Source organism: Chiloscyllium plagiosum, chromosome 16 (assembly GCF_004010195.1).
Source record: "Chiloscyllium plagiosum isolate BGI_BamShark_2017 chromosome 16, ASM401019v2, whole genome shotgun sequence".
NCBI classification, from domain to species: Eukaryota; Metazoa; Chordata; class Chondrichthyes; order Orectolobiformes; family Hemiscylliidae; genus Chiloscyllium; species Chiloscyllium plagiosum.
The window spans coordinates 42,127,776-42,153,301 of NC_057725.1; the positions used below are offsets into that span (position 1 = coordinate 42,127,776).

At 39.8% G+C, this 25,526-nt stretch overlaps 1 protein-coding gene across 3 annotated transcripts in view; it reads right to left on the reverse strand.

Annotated features, from left to right (window-relative positions):
- syt19 (synaptotagmin XIX) overlaps nucleotides 1-25,258 on the reverse strand; it is a 77,802-nt gene extending 52,544 nt beyond the window's left edge. Inside the window, exons 1-2 of one of the 3 annotated variants that reach the window (XM_043705926.1) lie at nucleotides 25,162-25,258; nucleotides 12,838-12,973 (exon numbers count right to left, since the gene is read on the reverse strand). The gene's annotated coding sequence lies outside the window, so the exon portion shown is untranslated. The remainder of the gene's footprint in view (nucleotides 1-12,837; nucleotides 12,974-25,161) is intronic. The other 2 variants (XM_043705927.1, XM_043705928.1) reach the window with 2 other exon arrangements.
- Between the last annotated feature and the right edge of the window lie 268 nt (nucleotides 25,259-25,526).

Here is a 25,526-nt window from a genome sequence, read left to right on the forward strand (position 1 = left end):
ATCACCCTCACCTTAACCTCCTTCCACCTATCACATTTCCAACGCCCCTCCCCCAAGTCCCTCCTCCCTACCTTTTATCTTAGCCTGCTTGGCACACTTTCCTCATTCCTGAAGAAGTGCTCATGCCCGAAATGTCGATTCTCCTGCTCCTTGGATGTTGCCTGACCTGCTGCGCTTTTCCAGCAACACATTTTCAGCTATGACTCGATATGTGACCTGTTTTTTTCGCTGTCTTCCAATTCATCAAAAACTGACATTGAAAGAAAAAAGAGAAATATGCAGAGCAACAGATGGATTGCACAATGAAGCTGAAGTTTAGAGAGGTGTCTTTGTAATGGTTTTGGCTGTACAACTAACCGACAATTTCCAACCCTGCTATTGCTGTACTCTTGTTGTTTGCAACAACAAACCTCTGCAAGTGAGCATTTTCAACACTGGCATATGTGAAAAACAGCAGAAGGGAGCACTTGATAATGGAGCAAGGTGTGCAGCTGGATCTTTCATCAATTCCTCCCTGGATCTGTGCACATTAACAGGCCCAGGGTTCCCATTAACCCAGTAAATTGTAATATACTCTCCATTATGTTTTGCTCTGATCCATTGCTCATAAATAGTTCGAACTAGGTGAGTTGAGTCAATTTTGAAAATATGCCTCTGTTCACAATTGAAGATGGTGTGTTGTTGCCGGGGAATTTGAAACATTAATGCATTTCATCGTTCTGGTATGCGCTATATTGCAAAACTCTCTCGTGAGATCATAACCGTAATAAATGTAAGTAAATACGACATTTATGAGGAATCAATTCAGCAGAAGATTGGTGTCCTTTGGAATTGTATGTCTCACTGAAGCATGGTGTGTACTGCCAGGATTAGGATCCACTGCTCTCGAGTATCACTAGTAGTTTTTCTAATTCTTTTCTCTTTTCCTAATTAAAAACTTGTGCAAACTCTTTTACTTTCTGTTTGAATATTAATGGCAAGCTTTCTTTCATACCCCACTTTCTCCCTCTTTTTAAGTCATTGTTGCTGAGCACAGACCAGTTGAGGGCTGTAGCTAGGAAGGTTCTAAGTGAAACTGTCCAACAAGGCAAAATGGCATTCAATTCTTAAAATGTTGGCTCAGCACCCAGGATGCAATCCATAATTAGAGCAAGTAGATAAGGAGTTAGAACTAAAAGCTAATCAACATCCTGTCAACCAACTCGACATGGAAAAACTTCAAATACAGCTTGCAACAGGGATGTATGGTTAGTAAGTTTGCAGATGACACCAAAATTGAGGTGTAGTGGACAGCGAAGAAGATTACCTCAGCATACAACGGGATCTTGATTAGATGGGCTAATGGGCCGAGGAGTGGCAGATGGAGTTTAATTTAGATAAATGTGAGGTGCTGCATTTTGGAAAGGCAAATCAGGGCAGGGCTTATACACTTAATGGTAAGGTCCTCGGGAGCGTTGCTGAACAAAGAGACCTTAGAGTACAGGTGCATAGTTCCCTGAAAGTGATAGTGAAGAAGGCGTTTGGTCTGCTTGCCTTTATTGGTCAGTGCTTGAGTATAGAAACTAGGAGGTCATGTTGCAGCTGTACAGGACATTAGCTAGACCACTATTGGAGTACTGTGTGTAATTCTGGTTTCCCTGCTTTAGGAAGGATGTTTTGAAACTTGAAAGAGTTCAGAAAAGATTTACAAGGATGTTGCCAGGGTTGGAGGGTTTGAGCTATAGGGAGAGGCTGAATAAGCTGGGGCTATTTTCCCTGGAGCATTGGAGGCTGAGGTTACAGAGGTTTATAAAATCATGAGGGGGATGGATAGGGTAAATAAACAAGGTCTTTTTCCTGAGGTGGGGGAGTCCAAAATGAGAGGGCATAGGTTTAGGGTGAGGGGGCAAGATTTAAAAGGGACCTAAGAGGCAACTTTTTCATGCAGAGGGTGATGAGAGTACGGAATGAGCTGCCAGATGAAGTGGTGGAGGCTGGTACAATTACAACATTTAAAAGGCATCTGGATGGATACATGAATAAGAAGGGATATGGGCCAAATGCTGGCAAATGGGACTGGATTAATTTAAGATGCTGGCTGGCGTGGATTAGTTGGATGGAAGGATCTGTTTCCTTGCTGTATATCTCAATCACTCTATGAGTTTAAAGAGAGAGGAGGAGAAGGAAGAGAGAGAGGAAGAAGAGAGGGAGACGAAGAATGAAAGAACTTTTCACCTGCAAAAGCTGGAAATATATTTACAGGCTCAGAAAGAATGGGTTCAGACTGAAACTGCTCATGAAAACCCCTATTCATGTGATAACAGTCTATATCTCCCTACCCAGAACCGAGCAATACATTAAATATATTTAATTACATTAAGTGTGTTCCTAAATTGAAACATGGTGATATGAAGTTTTTTTCCACTACTTATGGAATGGTAGTAGCGATGTTGCAAGTAATATGGCTCCTTGTTATTCCGAGTCAGTTAGCAAGGAAGGTTTAAGAGCTCTGTTCCATATTGACCCCTGAAATGTCCACTGATTCTCAGAAGACAGAAGCTGCCATTCTTATTATGTATCAGTTGGTCCTGGAGGTACATCATCAGCAATTCAGGAATATTCAAAACAAACCCTTTCAGAGCTGTCTGGAATTCAAAAAGACGAAAGCATATTTCTTTTGACTGGTGAGTCCACTCCATAAAAATGCAGTGGATCTTGATGAAATACTTGCAATGATGCAGCTGGAAGAATTTAAGAATTGACTACCTCATAACTGAGGAATGCATTTGAAGGAGCAGAGAGTTCTCAAAGCTAGAGAAACCACAGCCATTGGTAATAGTTTTGAGCTCATCCTGAAAGAAGCAGCTGAGGCTGACTTTTTCAGAACCACTCCCAAAGTCATTGGGTTAATAAGAAGACAAAGACAGAAATAAAGACAGCTACCAGCAAAGTGAGTACACATGAGGGTATGCAAAGTTCGTCCAAACCTGAAAGAAGAATCTTGGTGGACGGCACGGTGGCACAGTGGTTAGCACTGCTGCCTCACAGCGCCAGAGACCCGGGTTCAATCCCCGCCTCAGTAAAGACAGCTACCAGCAAAGTGAGTACACATGAGGGTATGCAAAGTCCGTCCAAACCTGAAAGAAGAATCCTGAGAGACTAATGTGTTTCCACTGCAGTAAAGTGGAGCATTCCTTCAGGAATGCTGCAGGTTAAAATGGAATGGTGAAAGTCCAATAACCAGTCCTGAGAGAGAGAGCCCAGCAGGGGGAACATAATCTAGCCACTTGTGAGAGATTTTCTTATGTGTGACTTGCTCAGGAAACTCCTGAAAGCTGGGGGAGTTTTATCCTGGTGAGATTAATGTCCCTGTATCCCTCCCCAAAAAACAAACAAGCTTTACTCAGAGAAACTGGGATTATCCAATCCTTAACGTCAGGGAGGATTTTAAACCTTGCCCCTGCTCTGAAAGCCAAGGACATGCTGAGGGAAGTGAGTGAAGAATGCACATCTGTTCCTTGTAACTATGTTTACCTGCAATATGTGGTTTAGTCTCAGGACCTGGAATCAGAGATATCATTCCAAAGATACTGGTGACAGTGATAACTGTCCCATTCAGGAATACACTGGCCACCAATTGAGTCATAGTAACCTGAAATGGTCCAGGCCACAAAGGAAGTCAAGCAGCCAAGCTGGAGCCTGTCAAGGTTAAAGGAGTTTACCTTCCAGAACTGGCGTGACTCAGAAAGAAGTGCGTCAGAAACGTTTTGCAGAAAGTTGGACAAGTTTAAATGGTCCTGCAGGGGACAAAGCATCCAAAATTGTTTAACCTGGGTTAAAATTTCAGAAATTAAAAAGGCTGAACTCAGACCACAAAAATGCTTAGGAGTCGTGGCAGATCGTATAGAAACTGAGAGTTGAATGGAGGATACCTGAGGTTGTACTGGAAAACCCCTTCACAGCCGAGTTAAACGGAAGCCTGGAGGGTTCCCACACAAATGGACAGATTGTGAATAGGATGCCTCACTCAGTCAGAGTCAAGAGATAGCCAGGGAAAGAGATTGCAACAATTGAGGTAGACGCAGTGAAAATGTAGCCAGATGAGTTCTCTCCAGAATTACAAGGGTAAGAGAAAGTTCAGAGAGCAGGATGAGATGAGAAGAACCTCATGTTCTCGCCAACTGAGTGAGAGGTTAAGCTAACGAGAGCCTTGTCCCAAATAGACAACACAGGGAGATGCTTCATATGGTTGAAAACCTGAGGAGCAGTAAAGCCAGGACCAGACAGCCACTTGAGGGCAGTAATGTTTCAACAGATCTGAAGTTAGGTTTTGCCTGAACTTTCCCCAAAGCCACAGGACAGTGACAGTTAAGTTTCAAACACTGCCATCAGGGGACTTTGAGTTTAACTATTGCTGAATTAAACACCGCACCCTCCGATGCCCTGGGGTACCAACTACATCATCCTGAGATCTGCAGTTCAGTTAGAAGAAACCCATGCATCTCCACAGCCTATTTCCATCTCCACGGAGTTCTGAAACCATTGCACCTTCGCCCTCACCCCTAGAAGCCTCCCATCAGCACTCACCAGGACAACACACAAAACACCAAAACAAGGAAGAATAACATAACATTTATACTGTGGGTGAGGAGAATACTGCTTGGTTAGAAAGTGGACTCTGGTTTGTAAAAGCATTACCATGGAGAATGCACGTATTAATGCTATGCTACAATTACTCAAATTGCAGTCAGTTAAGGGCTCAAAACTCGAAATAAAAACAGAAATTGCTGGAAAAGCTCAGCAGGTCTGGCAGCATCTGTGAAGAGAAATCAGAGTTAACGTTTTGGATCTAGTGGCCCTTCTTCAGAACAGAAAAACTACTTCATGTAATGTTTTCTGACAATATCAAGATCAATGGTTTGGTTGTGAGAGTGGAAGAGTGGATGAGAATTCAATTCAAAGATGTGCAAGGTTATATATTTGGAAGAGGTCAACAAAGCAAGAGAATACATAATAAATCAGAAGTTATTGAGAGAGACAGAGGAAATGAGAAACCTTTGGAATGTATGTCCATAGGTCCCCTGAAGTTGGCAAGATGGGTAGATGAGGTGGGATACATTCCTTCATTGGACAGGGTATTGAGTACAAGAGGAGGGATGAATGCTGGAACTATATAAGACACAGGTTAGACCACAGCTAGAGTTTTGTGTATAGATCTGGTAATCACATTACAGGAGGGATATAATTGCTGTCAAGAGAATACAAAGGAGATTTACAAGAATAATGTTATGGCTTTAAAATTGCAGGTAGAAGAGAAAATTGGATAGGCTCATGTTGTTTTCCTTATAATAGAGGAGACTGATGGATGACTTAATCAAACTATACAAAGTAATAAGGAGCTTGGATGAAGTGGACAGGGAAAGCCTATTTCCATTAGCAGAGTGTCAATCAGCAGATCGCACAGATTGGAAGTGACTTATGGAAGGATTTGAGGGGACATGAGGAAAAGCATTGTTCAGTCCGAGGATGGTGTCCAGTTTGGTAGTTGAGGCAAAAACCCTCAAATCATTTAAAAGGAACTTGGATCAGCACCTGAAGTGTAAGATGACAGGCCAACAGTCCCAAACCTGCTTTCCCTCTGCTACTCACATGATAGTCACTTGGCCACAATACAAAAGCGAAAGCATCAGTGAATAAACATTTCAAACCAAACTTAGAAATTCAATCATGGAGAATTGCATAAAAAAGCAATTGATTCCCCTCGAGCATTCATGTCGTGCCTTCGCATGACCTAGTGTACATATTAATATCAGTGTGCAAAAGGATTGCCGATTTGTCCTATGACAAGTTACTGGATGAATGAGGTGCTACCCCAAGGCAGTAACAATGTCTCTATGGATCACAAAGTTGGTGACTTTTCTCAGGGTGGCTGCATTCATCCTTTCATTTCTGCTGCTCTGCCAATGCCCTTGTTGTTATCTGTAAGCTAACCCAGATCACTTTGTTCAACTCCCAGCTACACTGGAATAATGCCTGTCTGGCCAAAATACAATCTGCGCCATTGTTTCAGTCTACAGATTTATAGTATCAACATAATGTATGGAATCTTCTTACTTTTAAGTGCAATGATACACTGAACAGGAGTGTTTACCTAGGTCAATTCACTTGAGTTCTATTAATTAGTTTGTTAACATTTGACAGTTTATTGTTTGAGAATATGTTACTTTTACCAGCATTTTCATGATGACAAGCAGGAGAGAAAGTGAGGACTGCAGATGCTGGAGATCAGAGTTGAAAAGTGTGGTGCTGGAAAAGCACAGCAGGTCAGGCAGCATCCGAGGAGCAGGAGAGTTGACATTTTGGGCATAAGCCCTTCATCAGGAATGTGGGTTGGGGAAGGGGGCTGAGAGATAAATAGGAGGATGGGGGTGGGGGTGAATATTTCAGGGAACATCTCTGGGACACATGCACCAAACAACCCCACCACTCGACACTTCAACTCCCCCTCCCACTCCGCCAAGGACATGCAAGTCCTGGGCCTCCTCCAGCACCAAATCTTAGCCACCCGATGACTGGAGGAAGAACGCCTCATTTTCCGCTTTGGGACCCTCCAACCACTTGGCATCAACATCGACCTCACCAGTTTCCTTATTTCCCCTCCCCCCAGCTCATCCCAGATCCAACCCTCCAACCTGGCACTGCCATCTTGACAGTCCTCCTGTCCATCTTCCTTCCCACCTATCCGCTCGACCCTCCCCTCTGAATTATCACCATCACCCCCCACATGCATCAACCCTTTGCCTTCCCCTTCTGCCTGAAATGCGACTCTCCAGCTCCTCGGATGCTGCCTGATCTATTATATTTTTCCTGCGCCACAGTTTTCGATCATGACAAGCAGCAACCTGGTTTAATATTTAAGAGCACAATAAACACTAAAACCTGTAACACAGCTATTGAGATTTTGTTTGTAATCTCTAACAAAAAAAAACACTGGCAGGCTATCAGGAATTTTACCAAGAAACGAATACAATCACCCTTCAAACGCATGAGGGAATATACATAGAAGATTATGCACCAAACAGTGTAAAATAGATTTTTACTTAATTTAGTGACATTATATTGGCTTAAATGATGCAGTGAAAATGATTCTGTAATTATATTTGTATCAGGTAGATGATTTTAATCCCTTACACCTAGTTCAGTGCAAAACAGAGAGTAAACATAGAACTAACTTGTGAAACAGGTAATATTTTTAATGGACAAAGGAGATTACACCCCTACAGTTTCATAGACCTTGTCACGTGTGACTCTTTGTTGAAAGACAATGAAAAGTCCAATCCCCTTTTTACAATTGAAAACATTGGGGTGGCGAGTCTAGGTCATATTCTCCAATACCAAGAGCGCGATGTTTAATAGTCTTGATAAATGGAGTTACTTGGGTTGCTCCTAATTTGAAACGTTGTACATAAAGCGAAAATGCCTTTATTTGCCTGTTTGTTTTTTAAAAATTTAGCATACGGGTTTACATGGGTTTAAAAAGGATTTAGTTCTACAATAATGGTAACAAGAGGAAGAGAATTTTCTGTATATTCTGCTTCCACAGGGAAAGGCAAATATTGTGTTAATACCACTCATCGGGAATTCAAACATTTAACCTGCCCCATTAATTTAGGAACTTTATATTTCACCCCATGCCATATCTGTCCAGATAGGAACACAAGTTTTGGATAACATATCCAATCATCAGTCATTAAACATCAGAGTTTAAGATGATTTAAAGAATCAATTAGATTACCACAAGGATCGATGCTGGGTCCATTACTCTTCGTCATTTATATAAATGATTTCAGAATGAACATAGGAGGTATACTTAGTAAGTTGGTGAATTATACCAAAATTGGAGGCATTGTGGATAGTGAAGAAGGTTACCTCAGATTACAATGGAATCTTGATCAGATGGGCCAATGGACTAAGGAGTGGCAGTTGGACATTTATTTAGATAAATGTGAGGTGCTGCATTTTGGAAAAGCAAATCTTAGCAGGACTTATACACTTAATGGTCAGGTCCTAGGGAGTGTTGCTGAACAAAGAGACCTTGGAGTGCAGGTTCATAGTTCCTTGAAAGTGGAGTCACAGGCAGATAGGACAGTGAAGAAGGCGTTTGGTGCTTCCCTTTATTGGTCAGAGTATTGAGGAGATGAGTTGGGAGGCCATGTTGTGGCTGTACAGGACATAAGTTAGGTCACTTTTGGAATATTGCATGCAATTCTAGTCTCTGGGATGTTGCGAAACTTGAAAGGGTTCAGAAAAGATTTACAAGGATGTTGCCAGAGTTGGTGTATTTGAGCTACAAGGGAAGGCTGAATAGGCTGGAGCGTTTTCCCTTTCCAGGCTGTTTTCCCTGGAGCGTTGGCGGCTGAGGGGGTGACCATATAGAAGCTTATAAAGTCATGAGGGGCATGGATAGAATAAACAGATAAGGTATTTTACTTGGGATGGAGGAGTCCAGAACTAGAGAGCGTAAGTTTAGGGTGAGGGGGTAAGATATCAAAGGGACCTAAGGGGCAACTTTTTCATGCAGAGGGTGGTGCATGTATGGAATGAGCTGCCACTAGGAAGTGGTGGAGGCTAATACAATTACAGCTTTTAAAAGGCATCTGGATGGGTATATGAATAGGAAGGGTTTAGAGGGATATGGGCTAAGTGCTGGCAAATGGGACTAGCTTGAGTTATGATATCTGGTCGGCATGGACGAGTTGGGCCAAAGGAGCTGTTTCTGTGTTGTACATCTTTATGACGCTAATATCGTTGTAGATTTAGATATGATTTCCATTTATTGCTGAAGATCTGAAAGATTTAATTCAAAAAATTAAATCTTTCAATTCACTCTTTTTATTATGGAACAACAAAATGCAGAACTTAAAAATGTTATGGGACATTGGTACAACGTTCACCAAACAACTGGGACACCAGCACAAGTTAGGACAATATTATACAAATTAGTTGTTGTCCTACTAATTGTTTTAATTATAGCAATTATAACCTTGATTAGTGTAAAGAGAAACTTTATGTTACAAGGTAAATCTAGAAACTATGTATTCCAAGGTCACAATGTACTAATGATAAAAGATATGTATGCCATAGCAATGTAATTGGATACCAGCCATTAAAACAGATAAACAATTCAACCTTTCAGTTCAATTTTACATATATTTCAAAGATTAACAATAATCAACAGCTCTATTATAAAAGACCCATTTTAAACAAGTTTACATTAGGTATGTTTTTAATAAAGTGGTTTATTCTAAAAATTAATATTAAACTTTCTTAAATTCTTTAATTTAGAAATCAAAACTTAGAATTTGAAAGCATGAAATGGTTGCAAGGAATGTATTTAAATAAAGATTTTAACAGTATTTAGAAACAAATTATGTGAGTATGTGTGCTCAAAATAAGAATAAGAAAAGGATTGAACAATCAATTGTTGTATTATCAAGGTTAATTTCATATAAAAATGAATACTAATAAAGATAAATGAGAGATTATGGCAGCCAATCAACAAAGATGACAAGACCCTATCAATATATGGAGAGAGAAGGTCTTGAAGATAAAAGAAAATCTGCATTTATGGACCCCAGTAACTAAATCCAGACGCAGATGTGTATTTCACAAATCTGAAGATAACTGGATTTTATAAGTACACTCTGTCTCCTTTGGAGTTATTCTGTTAAAATAATATTGTAAGAAATAGGTCGTGAATTATAAATGTTGTGTTTTAAAACTAAGGTTTGGTGATATGAATGAATGCTTCTCATACATTTGGACTTAACTAATCCTGTACTGTAGTTTCAAAATTCTATATTACAACTCTGCATGAATTTATATGTATACCTCTTTAAATAAAGAGTACTGCAAATTTTCTTCCTCACATTTCACATTCGTGAGAACACATCTCAAGAACATGTGCAGTTTTGGTCACCTTAATCAAGGAAGGATATAATGCTACTAAAGGCAGTTCAGAGGAAGTTTACTAGATTAAAACCTGGAATAAGCCAGTTGTCTAATGATGAAAGGTTGAAAAACTGGGTTTATTTTCAATTGACTTCAGAACAACAAGAATTGGTTTGATTGATAGGTATAAGATCCCGTCTGGTTTTGGCAGGGTGGACATGGAATTTTTGTTTCCTTTTATGGGTGAGTCCAGAACCAAGGTACAGTTTTAAAATTAGTTGTTACCCTTTTAGAAAAAGAGGGTAGTATTTTTCATCTCAGAAGGTTGTGCAACTTGGGAATTTTCTGTCTCAGAAAGCAGTGGAGGTGGGGATCATTGAATACTTTTTGAGGAGGAGGTATATACATTTTTTTAGGCAAGGAATCAATTGTTATCAGTGATAGATGGAAATGTGGAACTTGGAATACAAATGAATCAGACATGATCTTGGGTGGTAGGACAGGTTTGAGGGAGAACTGGCCTGTTTCTGCCCCTAATTCATAAACTTCTGTGAGTATTTTATTTATCTTTTTTGGTTAAATGTGTCACTTTGAATGTGAGAATCAACAATAATTTCTGGTCAAATGGATATATTTTAATTGGACATCGATACCAAAGAGGCATACTGAAAGATTATATTCAACCTCCAATTACGTACTGGACTAATGGTTGGATTTCCATTCTGATAATACCCATTGGCAGTGATTATCAGTCTGATGATGTTTTGCTCTCATGTATGAATGATAGCAAAAGTGTCATAACTCACTGGGGCAATACACTTGAAATCAAACCCCACTACTCTTGGAGTCGTCACAGATCTGATCTAATGAAACTATCAAAAATCTCAATAAAGGAAAAAAAAAGTCAGAAATACACAGATCTGCATCACCAGTCCAAAGCACAAAACTGATCATAAAATCCTCTTGAATTTTCAGTGATTTTAATTTTTTAAAATCATTCTTGGAATGTGGGCATCACTGGCTGGTCAGCATTTATTGCCTGTCCCTAGTTGCCCTTGAGAAGATGGTGGTGAGCTGTCTTTTTGAAGCACTGTGGTCCAGATACTGTAGGTTGACCCACAATGCCCTCAGGGAGAGAAATCCAGGATTTTGACCCAGCAACAGTGAAGAACTAGCAATATATTTCCAAGTCAAGATGGTGAGTGGTTTGAAGGGGACTTGCAGGTGGCAGTGTTCCCATGTATTTGCTGTCCTTGTCATTCTAGATGGAAGTGGTTGTGTGTTTGCAAGGTGCTGTCTCAGGATCTTTGGTGAATTTCTGCAGTAGATACTATACACTGCTGCTACTGGGCATTGGTGGTTCAGGGAATGAATGTTTGCGGATGTGGTGCTAATCAAACAGGCTGCTTTGTGCTGGATGGTGTGAAGCTTCTTGAATGTTGTTAGAGCTGCATCCATCCAGGCACATAGGGAATATTCCATCACACTTCTGACTTGTGTCTTGTAGATAGTGGATAGGCTTTGGGGAGTCAGGAGATAAGTTACTCACCACACTATTTCTAGCCTCTGACCTGCTCTTGCAGCCACTTTGTTTATGTCGAGTTGAGTTTTGGTTTAATAGTAAGCTCCCCAGGATTTTGATGGGGGGGGGGGGGCAGGGGGAGGGATTCAGTGATCGTAACACCATTAAACATCAAGGTCTTGGTTAGATTGTCTCTTATTGGAGATAGTGTGAATGTTACTTGGCACTTGTCAGCCCAAATCTGGACATTGTCCAGGTCTTGTTGCATTTGAACATGGACTTCTTCAGTGGCTGAGGAGTCCCAAATGATGCTGAACATTGTGCAATCATCGGCGAACATCCTCACTTTTGACCTTATGATGGAGGTAAGGCCATTCATGAAACAGCTGAAGATGATTAGGGCCTTGGACACTGCCCTGAGCAACTCCTGCAGAAATGTCCTGGTGTTGAAATGACTGACCTCTAACAACCATGACCATTTTCCTATGTGCCAGATATGACTCCAACCACTGGAGAGTTTGCCCCCTTAGACCCATTGATTCCAGTTTTGCTAGTGCTCCTTGATGTCACACTCAGTTGAATGCAACCTTGATGTCTAGAGCTGTCACTCTCACCTCAGAAATTTAGCACTTTTATCTATATCTGATCCAAGAAACTAGGTCAGGAGCTGATTGTCCCAGGCAGAATCCAAACTGGGTGTCACTGAGCAGAGTATTGCTGAGCAGGCGCTACTTGATAGCACTGTTGATGATACCTTCCATCACTTTGTTGATGATCAAGCGTAGACTAATGGGGTAATAAGTGGTCAGGTTGGATTTGTCCCGCTTTTTGTGTGCAGGACAAATGTGTGCAATTTTCCACACTGTCGGGTAGATGCCAGTGTTGTAACTGTATTGGAACAGCGTGGTTAGGAGAGGCGGCAGGATCTGGAGCGCAAGCCTTCAGTACTATTGCCTGAATGTTGTCAGTGTCCATAGCCTTTGTGGCATCTAGTGCCGCCAACTATTGCTAGATATCATGTGGAAAGAATCAAATTAGCTGGAGACTGGCATCTCCACAGTGAAGACCAGTCTATCTTCACTGATGGTTTGGTTGGACCTGGAGTATTTCTGACTTTGGGTTTCATTATTACTTCTTTCACCATCTGCAAATGTGGTTTTTCTGTTCTTTTGAATGAAACTTTACAGAGACAGAGGGAAGAGAAAGATTGGTGCAGATGGCTTCTGGATCTCTGCTTGCTCCATTCCCTTTTACTCCCCTCAGAATATGTTAAACTGCAACCTGACTGATCAGGAGATTGTTTCTATGTTGAGCTTTCCTGAAGACAAACTGGTGACAATTTATCTGTATTCAATGCCCCCAAGAAGTAACTTTGTTTCACTTACATCTATTAACTTCACTGGGTTTTTCAAGCTGCAAACATCTTTGTACAGTCTGTCCTTTTTAAAGGCTGTGTCCGTTTTTCTCATTTCCAGTTGATCGTTCAAAAACAAAAGATGCAGTCTCTTAAACACCTCTATCCTTGAAAGCAATAAAACACCATTTTTAAATACTTTTCATGACCAGATATGTGACAGATAGACAACAAAACATGAAACGTCCATCCAGTATGTCATACAGTATATCAGGCAGTATTCAAACAACTTCTGGTCATTTTTTTCCTAAATTCTTAACTTACTTTCTTGTTTTTACATTTTAGAAGATGTAACAGCTGTGATCCTACTTTCACATGTTTTACATATGAGACATGTACAACTGCATAAAACAAAGCTTACAAAATTTTCCAATCAATAATTTGACTCAAACTTTTCTGCTATTTTCTCAATAAAAAGTATTTCTTAGAAAGAGAGAATGATGTTATCTGTGCACTCAGTCTTTTAAACCAAAGTAAAACAATGTTAATTTAAGATAAAAACTCTTAACATCTGTGTCCAAATATATACGCTAGCATTCCTGCTTCAGAAAATCATTCTTAAGACATGAAGGTGAAACTTTTTCCCCACATATCTACTTACTTATGCTTGAGTTTTGGGTTTTCCTATATGTCCTGCCCTGGCAACTTTATTGCTTATTGTAAGATCTCCTCATGATGTTTGGGTGATACTACTATCTGATAAACAACATTCCATTCCTCATTGAGGATCTCTCCATTTGTTCATCATCACTCTGTTTAATATAAAGTCACTCTCGAACTCTTTCAGCCTCAGCTTTAGTGTGAGCTGACTGTGTCAACTTGTTTAACTCTGGATCTGCTTTCTGAGCCTTAAGTAGTGAAGATATGCCAAAAAATTCTTTTGAATTATCCCTTTGATTAAATAAAGTTTCGGTTACTCTATAATATCTAACTGTGATATAACTTTGACCTCTGGTGATGGACTATATTTAGCCCTTGCTATGGTCACTGCATACAATGGAAAAGTACTAGGAAGTTGTTTCCACAACCTTTCTGTCTCTTTAACCTCATTTGGATTTTTCTTGACTATGAGTGATCTTGACTCCATTGAAATTCTTTTCCAGATGTAAGTCAACTCCATCGACAGGCTATCTTTTCACTCTTTTCATTTTCTATCCTTACTGAATTTATGAAGGTGATGGAGAGTGGTTCAATTTTATGAAACAGCTCATAATCATCAACAGTTTCTAGTGCCTGTCTCACAATTGCAGCCTTCCAGCCTTAACATATGTTCTTAGAAGAAAAGGTAGTGAGTTTATAAATTCTTCGAAGACAATGATCTCTCTGAGAGCTTCATATATGGCCTTAATTCTTTACTTTCATATCAAAATTACTTTGTCTAACCCTTTCAAATTCAAAGTAGGTTTGTCCAGGGTGTTACCTCAAACTTTGAAGCTATTGCCTGTCTGCTTTAGGAACTAACACATGTACACCCAGAATAGCATTTTTGACAGTGTCATGATCCAAAGAAACCCCTCTTTCATTGAAACACAAATTTCAAGGGTTCTACCTGTCAACTTGCTTTTCATGAGCAATGTCCAGTTTTCCTTCAGCTAATTGACCTGTTTCACTATTTTCTCAAGTGACATAAAGAAAGCCTTCACTTTGAACAATTTCTCTTTCCACCCAACTAACATTCTCCACATCAAAGGTGTGGCTATGGATACCCATGTGCATCTCAGTTATCCCTGTGTCTTTATGGGGTAATTGGAAACTCCTTTCTCCAGTCCTGTTCGGGACCCTTACCTAATCTCTTTCTCCAATATATCATTGACATTATTCATGCTACCTCCTTGTCTCATCCAAAATTGGAAAATTACATCAATTTTGCTGCCAATTTACATTCTTTTCTCATCTCCACTTGGTCCATCTATGATTCTTCCATTCCATTGCTTGATTTTCTGTTTGCATTTCTGGGCACAGACTGCCTGATAATATCCATTACAAACCCACCAACTTCCACAGTTACTTTGACTACACTTCCTTACACCCTATTTCCTGTAAGGACTCCATTCCATTTTCTGGGTTCCTCTGTCTTTACTGCATCTGTTCTGATGATGTTACATTTCACAGAGGTTCCCTGACAAACCTCCTTTTTCTTCAAACAAGAACTCTTTGCCATTATAGTTGACAGGACCCTCAGTCATGTCCAACCCATTTCCTGCAATTCTGCCCTCATCCATTCTCTTCCCTCCTAGAATAATTATAGGGCTCCCCCCATCCTCACTTTCCACTTACCAGCCTCAGGCTTCAGAGAATCATCCTGCACCATTTTCGTTACCTCCAGCAGGATGCCATCACCAAAAACACATCTCCCTTCCCTTCTTTTCAGCATTGTATAGGCACTATTCCCTCTGTTCCAGCCTGGTCTACTCCTCTGTCAGCTTATAACTTCCTCAATCCCACCATTGCATCTTCCCATACAACTTCAGAAGGTGTAACCCTTGTCCTTTTACTTCTTCTCTTCTCCTTATTGTCTGAGATCCTAAATAAATATTCCAGGTGAAGTAACGATTTATTTTTACTTCCTTCACTGTATTTGCAGTTCAAAATCACTGTTCCTCCAATCTATGGCCCAGCAAAGCACCTCATTTTCTATTCAGATACATTGTAGTCTTCAGGACTCAACTTTGTGTTCAACACCTTCATAGCATGAACGCAGACCTCCATTTTTAATACAACCCCTTCCACCTCCAGTATTTTGTTTTCATGGATTTGCTGTCAACAAAGTTGACCTACCTTCCAGTATTCACACCTATCATGAACAAATTCACAGCTATTCTTCATCTATATTCCTCCTCTACTACCCTTTGTACTCCTTTTGTCTTTTGCTCTGGATACCCTTTCTATCTGTTCCATTAACTCTTCCTCTTCCTTTGTCCACTACAAACCGGCTATTATTTTTAAGCCCTCCCTCAGTTCAGAAAAAGAGTCATATTGGATTCAAAATGTTAACTTTGTTTCTTTCTCCACAGATGCTGCCAGGCCTGCCAAATTTCTCAAGCACTTTTATACAGTGCTATGTTTACTTTCTACTTTTAAAACTGGATGAATATATTATGATCTAAAATTATTAAAAGTGGAAATGTTTTGAGTAATTATCAGATTTAAGTTCTTTGGACAACAACATATCCTGAATAGTTTTACCTCCAGTAAAACACTACAAAGAGAATATTGTGTTGGCCATTGCAAATTGAAGTAAATATAAACATGTGCCAAAAGAGCAAAGAAAAATATTGAAGTGCCATGGTCCCTGAGGCTTTTTGAATTTTAATATACTTGACACCCTGTGTATTTTGGAAAAGGCCATAAGATCATAAGAAATAGTAGTAAAATTAGGCCATTCAGACATGGAGTCAGTTCCAATATTCGATCATGACTAACATAATTCTCAATTCCATTCTCCTGCCTTCTACTCTTAACTCTGATTCTGTTACTATCAAAAACCTATCTATCCCTGTCTTAAAGATATTCAATAAATTGGCCTCCACAGCCTGCGGCAGCAATGAGTTCCATAGATTTACCATCGTCTGACTGAAGAAATTCCTCCTCAGCTCCCTTCTAAAAGGTCGATCCTTCATTGTGAAGCTATTCCATCTGCTCCTAGTCTCTCCTACCAGTGGAAATATCTTCTCCAAATCCACTCTATCCAGGCCTCTCGTATTCTGTAAGTTTCAATGAGATCCCCCCTCATCCTTCTAACCTCCATAGAGTACAGACCCACAGTCCTCAACCTCTCCATATAACAAGCTCTTCATCCCTGGGATTATTCTCTTAAACCGTGTATGGGCCCCCTCCAACTCTAACATATTGTTCCTAACATACAGGGCTCAAAACTGCTGACCATATTCCACATGTGGTCTGACCAGAGCCTTATACCATCACAGCATTACATCCCTGTTCTTGTACTCTCGCTCTCTTGAAATGAATACTAATATTGCATTTGTCTTCCTAACTGCATGTTAACCTTAAGATAAACCTGAACAAAGACTCCCAACTCCCTTTGTGCTTCAGATTTTCAACACCTTTTCCTGTTTAGAAAACTGTCAATGCCTCTAATCTTCCTCTCAACTGTCAATGCCTCTAAAATTGCATAACCTCACATTTTCTTCACATTGTATTCCATCTGGGACTTCTTTGCCTATTCTCCCAATCTATCCAAGTCCTTCTGCAACCTTCCCACTTCCCCATTATTACCTTTACCCCTATCTATCTCTGTGTCATGTGCGAACCTAGCAACAATGCTCTCAGTTCCGTTTTCCAGATCATGAATATACAACTTGAATAATTCTGGGCAATGATCCCTACACAACTCCATTAGTCACCACCTGCCATCTCTTTATCGCGAGTCTCTGTTTTCTGCCAGACAGCCAATCCTCTATCCATGCCAGTACCTTTCCCCTAATACCATGGACTCATCTTATTTGGCCTTCTGGAAATCCAAATAGATCATGTCCATTGGCATTGACATTCGCCAACAATAAAGGATTTTTCAAGAAAACATTTCTGATAGTTTAATGCAGAAATAACTGGTTACGCTGCATTCATATAATATTTGCAAGTTGCCTAGTCTGCGTGCCAGGCAAGGATTACTCAATATTTTCAATCTTTAATCATCATGGGTCACTCAGAGAATCAAAAATCTTGAAATGATGCACACTTATGGTCCTAAGCAGGATATGAAGAAAAGTTATAGAGGAATTTCAATTGTGAAATTATAATATACTTCATATAGCTGAGGTGACTACCTATCTCCTTAACATATATGGTAGGGAAAAGCAAGGCTATGTAACATTTCTCCAGAACATGTTTCATATCTGGTTTGTTGAAGGAACATTTGCAACACAACCTTTTCTATTATATGTTTCTTATTCCACCAGATGTGGATTCAATATAGCAGTTGACAAGGAAAACGAAAAGCAGCAGTATAGCAGTTCCAAGCAATTAACATCTCTGTGGATAATTCTAACTAGTGAAAAAAAGCATACAGACCAGGAAGATCAAAATACCCCTTGATTAGGGAAGAGTATATAACATAGGGTATTTACTCATACCATCATCCTATGACTAATGCTGAAAATATGCTTATTTGAATATTGGATAGTCAGCAAGCACTTAGGACCTGATTGCATATATTGATAATGGTAATGAAGAATGATGTACAGGTTGTGGTGTTGAAGTCAGATCTGGGTTGAATGAGACAGCAAGGCTAGCATTTCATGTTCAACTTGAGTAAGCAGCTTTAGTAATTTCAAGATTCAATTGAAGAAACTTAGAATATGTTAATATTGAATTAATTGTACTGCAGTAATGTTGAATTGGGTGCTAGCAACCTACATTTGGATATTAATTCAAATGTACTGAATGATGTCAATTAGAATTAGTTAAAGATAAAAGACTAGAGAATATTTATGTGAATTAAATAAAAGATTAAAAAGATGTCATTTTTTATATGTTTAGTTTTGCAAAACGTATGCATATACTCCCAAAGTCTTCTAAGCATTAAATGCCAGTCACCTGCAGCTCACAGTAAACTGGTTTCCTCCTTTGGAGTTTATAAGCACATTAATGTCCCCTCACTTAAGTGAAACATTTGTCATAACCCCATTAATGACCACAGGTGAACTGGTCAATTCTTTGTGGAGATTATTGCCTTTCACATATTCACACAAATTCTGACAAATTGTCCTTTTTTTCACTGTATTGCCACTGTACAGAAAGCTTGTGTTACACCTAGTAATAATCACAAAAGTCATAATAATATTTTTTATTATTTTATAAACACAATAATAAGTATGATGATCATTTTTCACTGAAACTAGTGCATTTCAAACCAGAAATGTAGAGCTGATGTGTGGTGCACACCATGCTAAAACTAACAGGTATGTGCACAAAGATATATAATTGGAAGCCAATTGCATTCTGTACCAAAAGAATAATATAGCGTAACACATTCAACTGATTCTATACCTGTATTGTATCAAAACTTTGACAGTTTAATAAAAACCTATTAAAACATTAATAAAAAGCTACTCTACTCTATATGACCTTGCTAACAGCTTTTATCTGATACGCCATTGAATGTATGAAAAATTTTAAAGCAATGCTGGAACTAAACAGAGATTGCATTTGGTTTCACATTGATAACAAAACCATACCAGTGTTTGCGCACTTTTCGATCAAATGTGCTACTCACCAAACTCTCTAGAAAAGCTTTATCTGTATCTATAGCTGATTCATAACTGAAGTTGAGCTAAAATTGCATTGTCCACCACTCATCACACACTTTCACTCTATGGGTGCAGGTTTGCAAATTTTTTTTCAGTACCTACAAAAGAAAGTTTAATTGATCTTGGCAAAATTTGGGAATTGTATTCATCAGGTACCATGAATGAAAACTTGTATTACAGACAGGAAAGGTTTGTAGATTATGGCATATTTGTAAATGAAACTGGGGAAAAACATATGCCAATCTTAATGAATTGATTGATATGGAATTGAAGAAAAGATTTAAAACAGGATAGTGGCATAAATGCCTTCTGCAGATAGCAAAATGTCATATTTTGTATCCTCTTTAGGCGTCGACATTTTACTTCCTCCTCTAGTGCTTGCATGAAAATTTCTCTTCGTCAGGCTATGTGGGCAGAAAGAATATGCTGCAGGTGAGGCTAAGATCAATCAAGGCACTTGAAGCACTTTGTAACAAGGTCAATCTGTTCTTAGTTTTTACTGCAGCGTTGAAAAGGATTTCATTATATTCAGCTCATGAAAGATTTCACGAGCCACGAGCGCAGAACACAACCTAATCTCTAGAATTTAACACCGACCTTACTTTTCTGGGTTAAAATAAACTGGCATAATAAACTAATTTAAATGGAATCAAAGTGGCTCTCATGTAAGATGACACCCTATGTGACTGTATCACAGGTAATCATTCTTGTCTCACTCTTTGCAACCCGGACACGAAATCTGTCATGAACTGGGTTGAAGCACACCATCCTCCTCCAACACCTCTCCATTGTCATCCAGCTCCTATGTGGTTCCACTCTTATCCGTCTAACTATCGCTAGAGACACACATGTAATGCATGTGTTTCTATCCATATATCCTATCCATATAACATGATCTCTGAGCCCCCTTCCCCATCTCTTACTTCTCACCTCCATACTCCCTCTTGGTGACATCACTGAAAAATACAGAGACGGTTTTCCCTTGTGTGGTGACAATACCAAGCTCTAGCTCACTTTCACCTTGCCTGACAGCTCCACGGCTGTTAATTTATCAGACTGCTTAACTAACATCCACGACTGGATGAGCAAATATTTATTTCGAATATTTGGAAGTATTGAGCAAATTAAAATAACTATTTCCAGTCCTTGCTCCAAATTCCATTTCCTACCTCCCAACTCCATCCCTCTTTCTGATAACACAGTCTGACATTAAACAGCTTCCTCACAACCTGGGTGTTTATTTTGATCCCAAGAAGACTTTTCAAACTCATATTTGCTCCATCACTAAGACCTTCTATTTGCATTTCCATTGCTTGACTTCAGCCTGTCTCTGTTTCCCTGCTCATTTTTGCCTTTATTTCATCTAGATTTGAATATTCCAACACATTCCTGGCTGGTTTCCAATATTCTACCCTTTGTAAACTTGACGTCATCCAATTCTGTGCTGCCCGTGTCTTAACTCAAAGCAAGTCCTGTTCTCCTGTACATTGGTGCCTGGTCAAACAACATCTTGCCTTTAAAATTTTCATCCTTTTTATGATCAAAATAGGAAAATATCACATGGTTGAAAGGATAATTTTGACTATTTATTAGAAGTTACAAACTTCATCATACTTTGTTTTTTTTCAAAGGATTTGCTTTCTTTTAACTTACCAAATCCTATTTAGTACAATTTAATACAACCAATCAGACATCTGACTTAGCAGCTTACACAATGCACAGCTCACCTGATCATTTATATTTTGGTACCAAGACAAGGATCTTTGCTAAATATTTGATTTCCTTAAAATATACAAGAGGTGCAGTCCTCGACTCTGAACATGAAGTTAAAATATAAAACAGAATTTGTCACATTAATAATACTTTACTTTTTTGAACTGTGGCTTGAGGTAACTCAAATATTAGCAAGACCATCAAACTTCCTTTTATTTATTCTCCTGTGGAATGTAGGTGTAGATGGTTGGCCAGCATTTATTGCCTCTCCCTACTTCCCTTGAGAAGGTGGTGGTGAGCTGCCTTCTTTATACACTGCAGTCCATGTTCTTAGATTGACCACAATGCCCTCAGGAAGGGAATTCAAGGATTTTGAACTAGTGACAATGAAGGAACAGTGATATGTTTTCAAGTCAGGCTGGTGAGTGGCTTAGAGAGGAACTTGCAGGTATTGGTGTTCCTATGTATATGCTGCCCTTGTCCTTCTAGATGGAAATGGTTGTGAATTTGGAAGGTTCTCTCAAAGGATCATTGCTGAATTTGTGCATTGCATATTGTACATACTACACATTGCAGTAACTGCAATTGGTGGTGGAGAGAGTGGAGGTTTGTGGATGTGGGACCAACCAAGGGAGCTACTTTGTGCTGGATGTGTCAAGCTGTTTACGTGTTATCAAGGTTACACTCATTCAGGCAAGTGGGGAGTATTCCATTACATGCCTGACTTGTGCCTTGTAGATGATGAACAGCCTTTGGGAAATTAGAAGGTGAGTACTCTCTGCCCTGCTCTTGAAGGGATTGTATTTATATGGCAAGTCCTACAGAGTCAATGGTAATCCCCAGCATGTTGATAGTGGGGGATTTAATGATGGTAACAACATTGAATGTCAAAGGGCAGTAGTTAGATTGTCTCTTATTGGAGATGATCATAGCCTGGAGAAAGTGAGGACTGCAGATGCTGGAGATCAGAGCTTAAAAATGTGTTGCTGGAAAAGCGCAGCAGGTCAGGCAGCACCTGATGCTGCCTGACCAGATGATCATAGCCTGGCATTTGTGTGGTGCAAATGTCACTTGCCACTTGCTAGCCTAAGCTTGGACACTGTCCCGATCTTGTTGCATTTGAACTAAGACTACTTCATATTTGAAGAATTGCGAATGGTGCTGAACGTTATGCAGTCATTAGCAAAATCCCCATTTCTGACCTTATGACAGAGGAAAGATCATTGATGAAGCAGCTGAAGATGGTTGGACCTAGGACACCGCTCTGAGGAACTCCCGTAGAGATGTCCTGGGGCTGAGATGATTGACTTCCAACAATCACAACCATCTTCCCATGTCTTAGACATAACACCAACCACTGGAGAATTTGCCACCTGATAACCATTAACTCCAATTTTGCTAGGGTTCCTTGATGCCACACTCAGTCAAATGCAGCCTTGATTGCAAAGGCTTTCACTCTCACCTCAGGAATTAAGCTCTTTTATCCATATTTGAACCTAAGGCTGTAATGAGACCATGAGCTGAATGGTCCTGGCAGGATCTAAACTGGGTGTTACTGAACAGGTTATTGCTGAGCAGATGCTGCTTGATAGCATTGTTGATGATACCTTTCATCACTTTACTTATGACCAAGAGTAACCTAATGGTGTGGTAATTGGCTGGGTTGGACTTCTCCTACCTTTTGTGTAAAGGCATACCTGGGCAACTTTGCACATTGTCAGATTGGTATGCATGTTCTAACTGTAGTAGAACCACTTGGCTAGGAATGTGGCAAATTCTGGAGCACAAGGCTTCAATACCACTTCCAGAATGTTGTCAGGCCTTTTAGTATCCTGTGCCTCCAATCATTTCTTGATATCAAGTGGATTGAATCGAATTGGCTGAAGACTGGCATCTGTAATACTGAGAATCACTGTTGAAGTCTGAGATGCATTATCCACTCAGCACTTCTGGCTGAAGACTTCTGTGAATGCTTCAGCCTTATCTTTTGCACTGATGTGCTGGGCTCTTCCATCATTGAGGAAGGGGAGATTTGTAGAGCCTCTCTATTTCTTTGTTGAGTCTTGGTAACAATTGTTACAACTGATCGACTTGCTAGACCATTTCAGAGGGCTGATGGGGGTTAACCACATTGTTGTGGCTCTGGAGTCACATTTTGGGTATCTCAGGTGACAGTGAAGGATTTCCTTCTCTGAACAACATCAGTGAACCAGATAGGTTTAAGAATTATTCTTCCAAATTTAAGAATAATGTGGCAATAACATAGTTTCAGCAACTGCTTACAGTCAATATCAAAGATTAAAACAGTAATATATAAGTTTTTGCTATGTTTTTTCCTCTATTCAACAATATTCTCTCCTTTCTTTTCTTGATCACAATGATTATTTACTGGGGTGCAGTTACATAGATGTCACCCTCTGGTGCTTACCCTAAATGATCAGTATTTGCACATCTAGAGTAAAGTATTATTCATTGGACAAGCCTGATCCAGGTGTAGTGGAATTTGCACTTAAAGCTCCAGTGGTAAGAGCTAGATTACAGCCAAGATTGGAAACCTCTGCTGATTTTCTCCTTCCTAAATTACACTCTAACATCACACTGATCAGGAATAAACTTCAGATTTCTTGATCTGTAGGAATCAGCTGAATAAATTATCTGAGAAATAAATTATCCAATAAACAATCACTTATTTAATATTTGAGATCATAATTGTTTCAAAGTGTCAGGTATTGCAAATAGCTATGGTAACAATTTTGAAAATCTGGAACAGCAGATGGTTCTAGCTATTACGCAGGCCAATTTTCAGAAACTTGTTCGAGATTATTAACCTAGAGAATCTATTAGGCCATATTTTCTGAGGATTGACAATTTTATGTAGATTACCAATCTGCTCCTTTTTCACAAAGAGGGAGTTCCACATTTCTGAGGCAAGGTTCTGCTCAGGATCCCCTGAGAAATGCAGAACTGAACTTCCATTCTGTCAGTTCTCGCATAGCAGAGATCTGTCAAAGAAGGGAAACCATGCCCTCTTTTCATGGCAGTCATCTGGTGCATTCTGAAATTTAAGCCACTTAACAGCTGCTGTCAAACTGTAAGTCTATAATGCAAGTGTGGGGTGAGGGTGTTAGGCAGCTAGAATGCCAGAAGGTAGGAGAGATAGGGTGACAGATGACAGCATGCCAAGTAGGTAGGATGGCAGCTTGGAAGACTGCCAGATGGGAAGGGTGTAGAGTGGCAGCAGATGAATTCCAAATGGTTTGGGAGTAGGAAGCTAGATACGTAAGTTGCCAGGTGAGTAAGATGCCAGCCAGGAAGGCTGACAGCTGGGAGGTTTGGGGTTCCAGAGATAGCATGCCACATAAGTAGGAGGTAGGATATCATGTGATTATGATACCAAGTGGGAAGGGATCGGGTTCTGTGGGTGCAAGGTGGCAAGATAGGGTAGATCAGATGAGTTGGAGAAATTGGGTTGAGCAGGGATAGGGGATGGTTTAGGTGTTGGATCTGGATGGGGGAGGATTATGCCCAGCTCTGGGCATGGAGCCTCAGGATTGTGTCTGGCAACAGAAGGGTCAGGTTGAGTCCAGCAGTCGGTGTGTACTATCAAGTCCAGTGAGATGGGAGTTGGCTGTGATCTGGTGCGGCAGTGGAGTGAAGTGAGAGAGTGAGGGGGTCAGGGTGGTTCATACAGTGGGGGAGAGTAAGTGAGGTTGTGGCCCAGGGAATGTCAGGTCAAGGGCTGGGAGCTGTAAGGTGTCTGTGGGAGGTGTCATTGGGGACTGTGGGGTAGGTAGGGGGTCTGTTGAATAGTTTCTCAGAAATTAGACTATGTATTAATAGTCTAACTTTGTCTCAGTAATTACTTCACGTAATTTCATCAGAACCATTTGAAGTCTCTGATTTTTATGGAGACTTCAAAGGGTTCTAGTTGAGGAAGAATATTCCAGCAGAATATTCAGTTTCCTGGGCAATTCCTTCAGAGTCTGCTACAATGGGGATTCCACAGAGACCCATATGCAACTCTCAGCTCTATTGAAATAATGACTGGCCAGAGGAAAATCCAAGCCAATAATGAATCAGCATAAAAGTAATAATTTTAACATTTCAACAAAATAGGCTTGTAATTGTCAGATCAGAGGTTTACAAATAATAGGACTTTACATTGCTGTGAAAAGTAAACAGATCAGCGAATTAACATCATATGGTCAAGTCTGTAGTAACAAGTTTGATTAATCTTAGTTTAGATTCTGACAGGTGCAATAAAACTCAGAATTGTGCTATGTTTAGGAATAGAGAAAATCCATTCACTGTACCTGTGAATTAACCTGTATTAGAAGAGAAAATTGTCACTGATCTTGTCAGCCATCCTCTGTTACTGAGAACCAAACGCAGATGGACACGAGTGGAACAAATGAGGCAATATTCAATCAGCCAGTGAACGCCTTAGTTAATATTTAAACTGCTTTCCTTTAACTCGTCTTGTGCTTAGATTCCAGTTAAGCAAGAATAAAAGGTGTTTTGAAAGTTATTTGACACCACTTTTTAGTGAACTGAATCCGGAAGCAAGATGCAAATTAGGTAGGTGATGGATTTTGCTGACAATAACAATAGTTGAGTTGATTGATTATATGTGGCTAACCAGAATTAATGCAAAGGATTCAGATCTATTTTATTTATG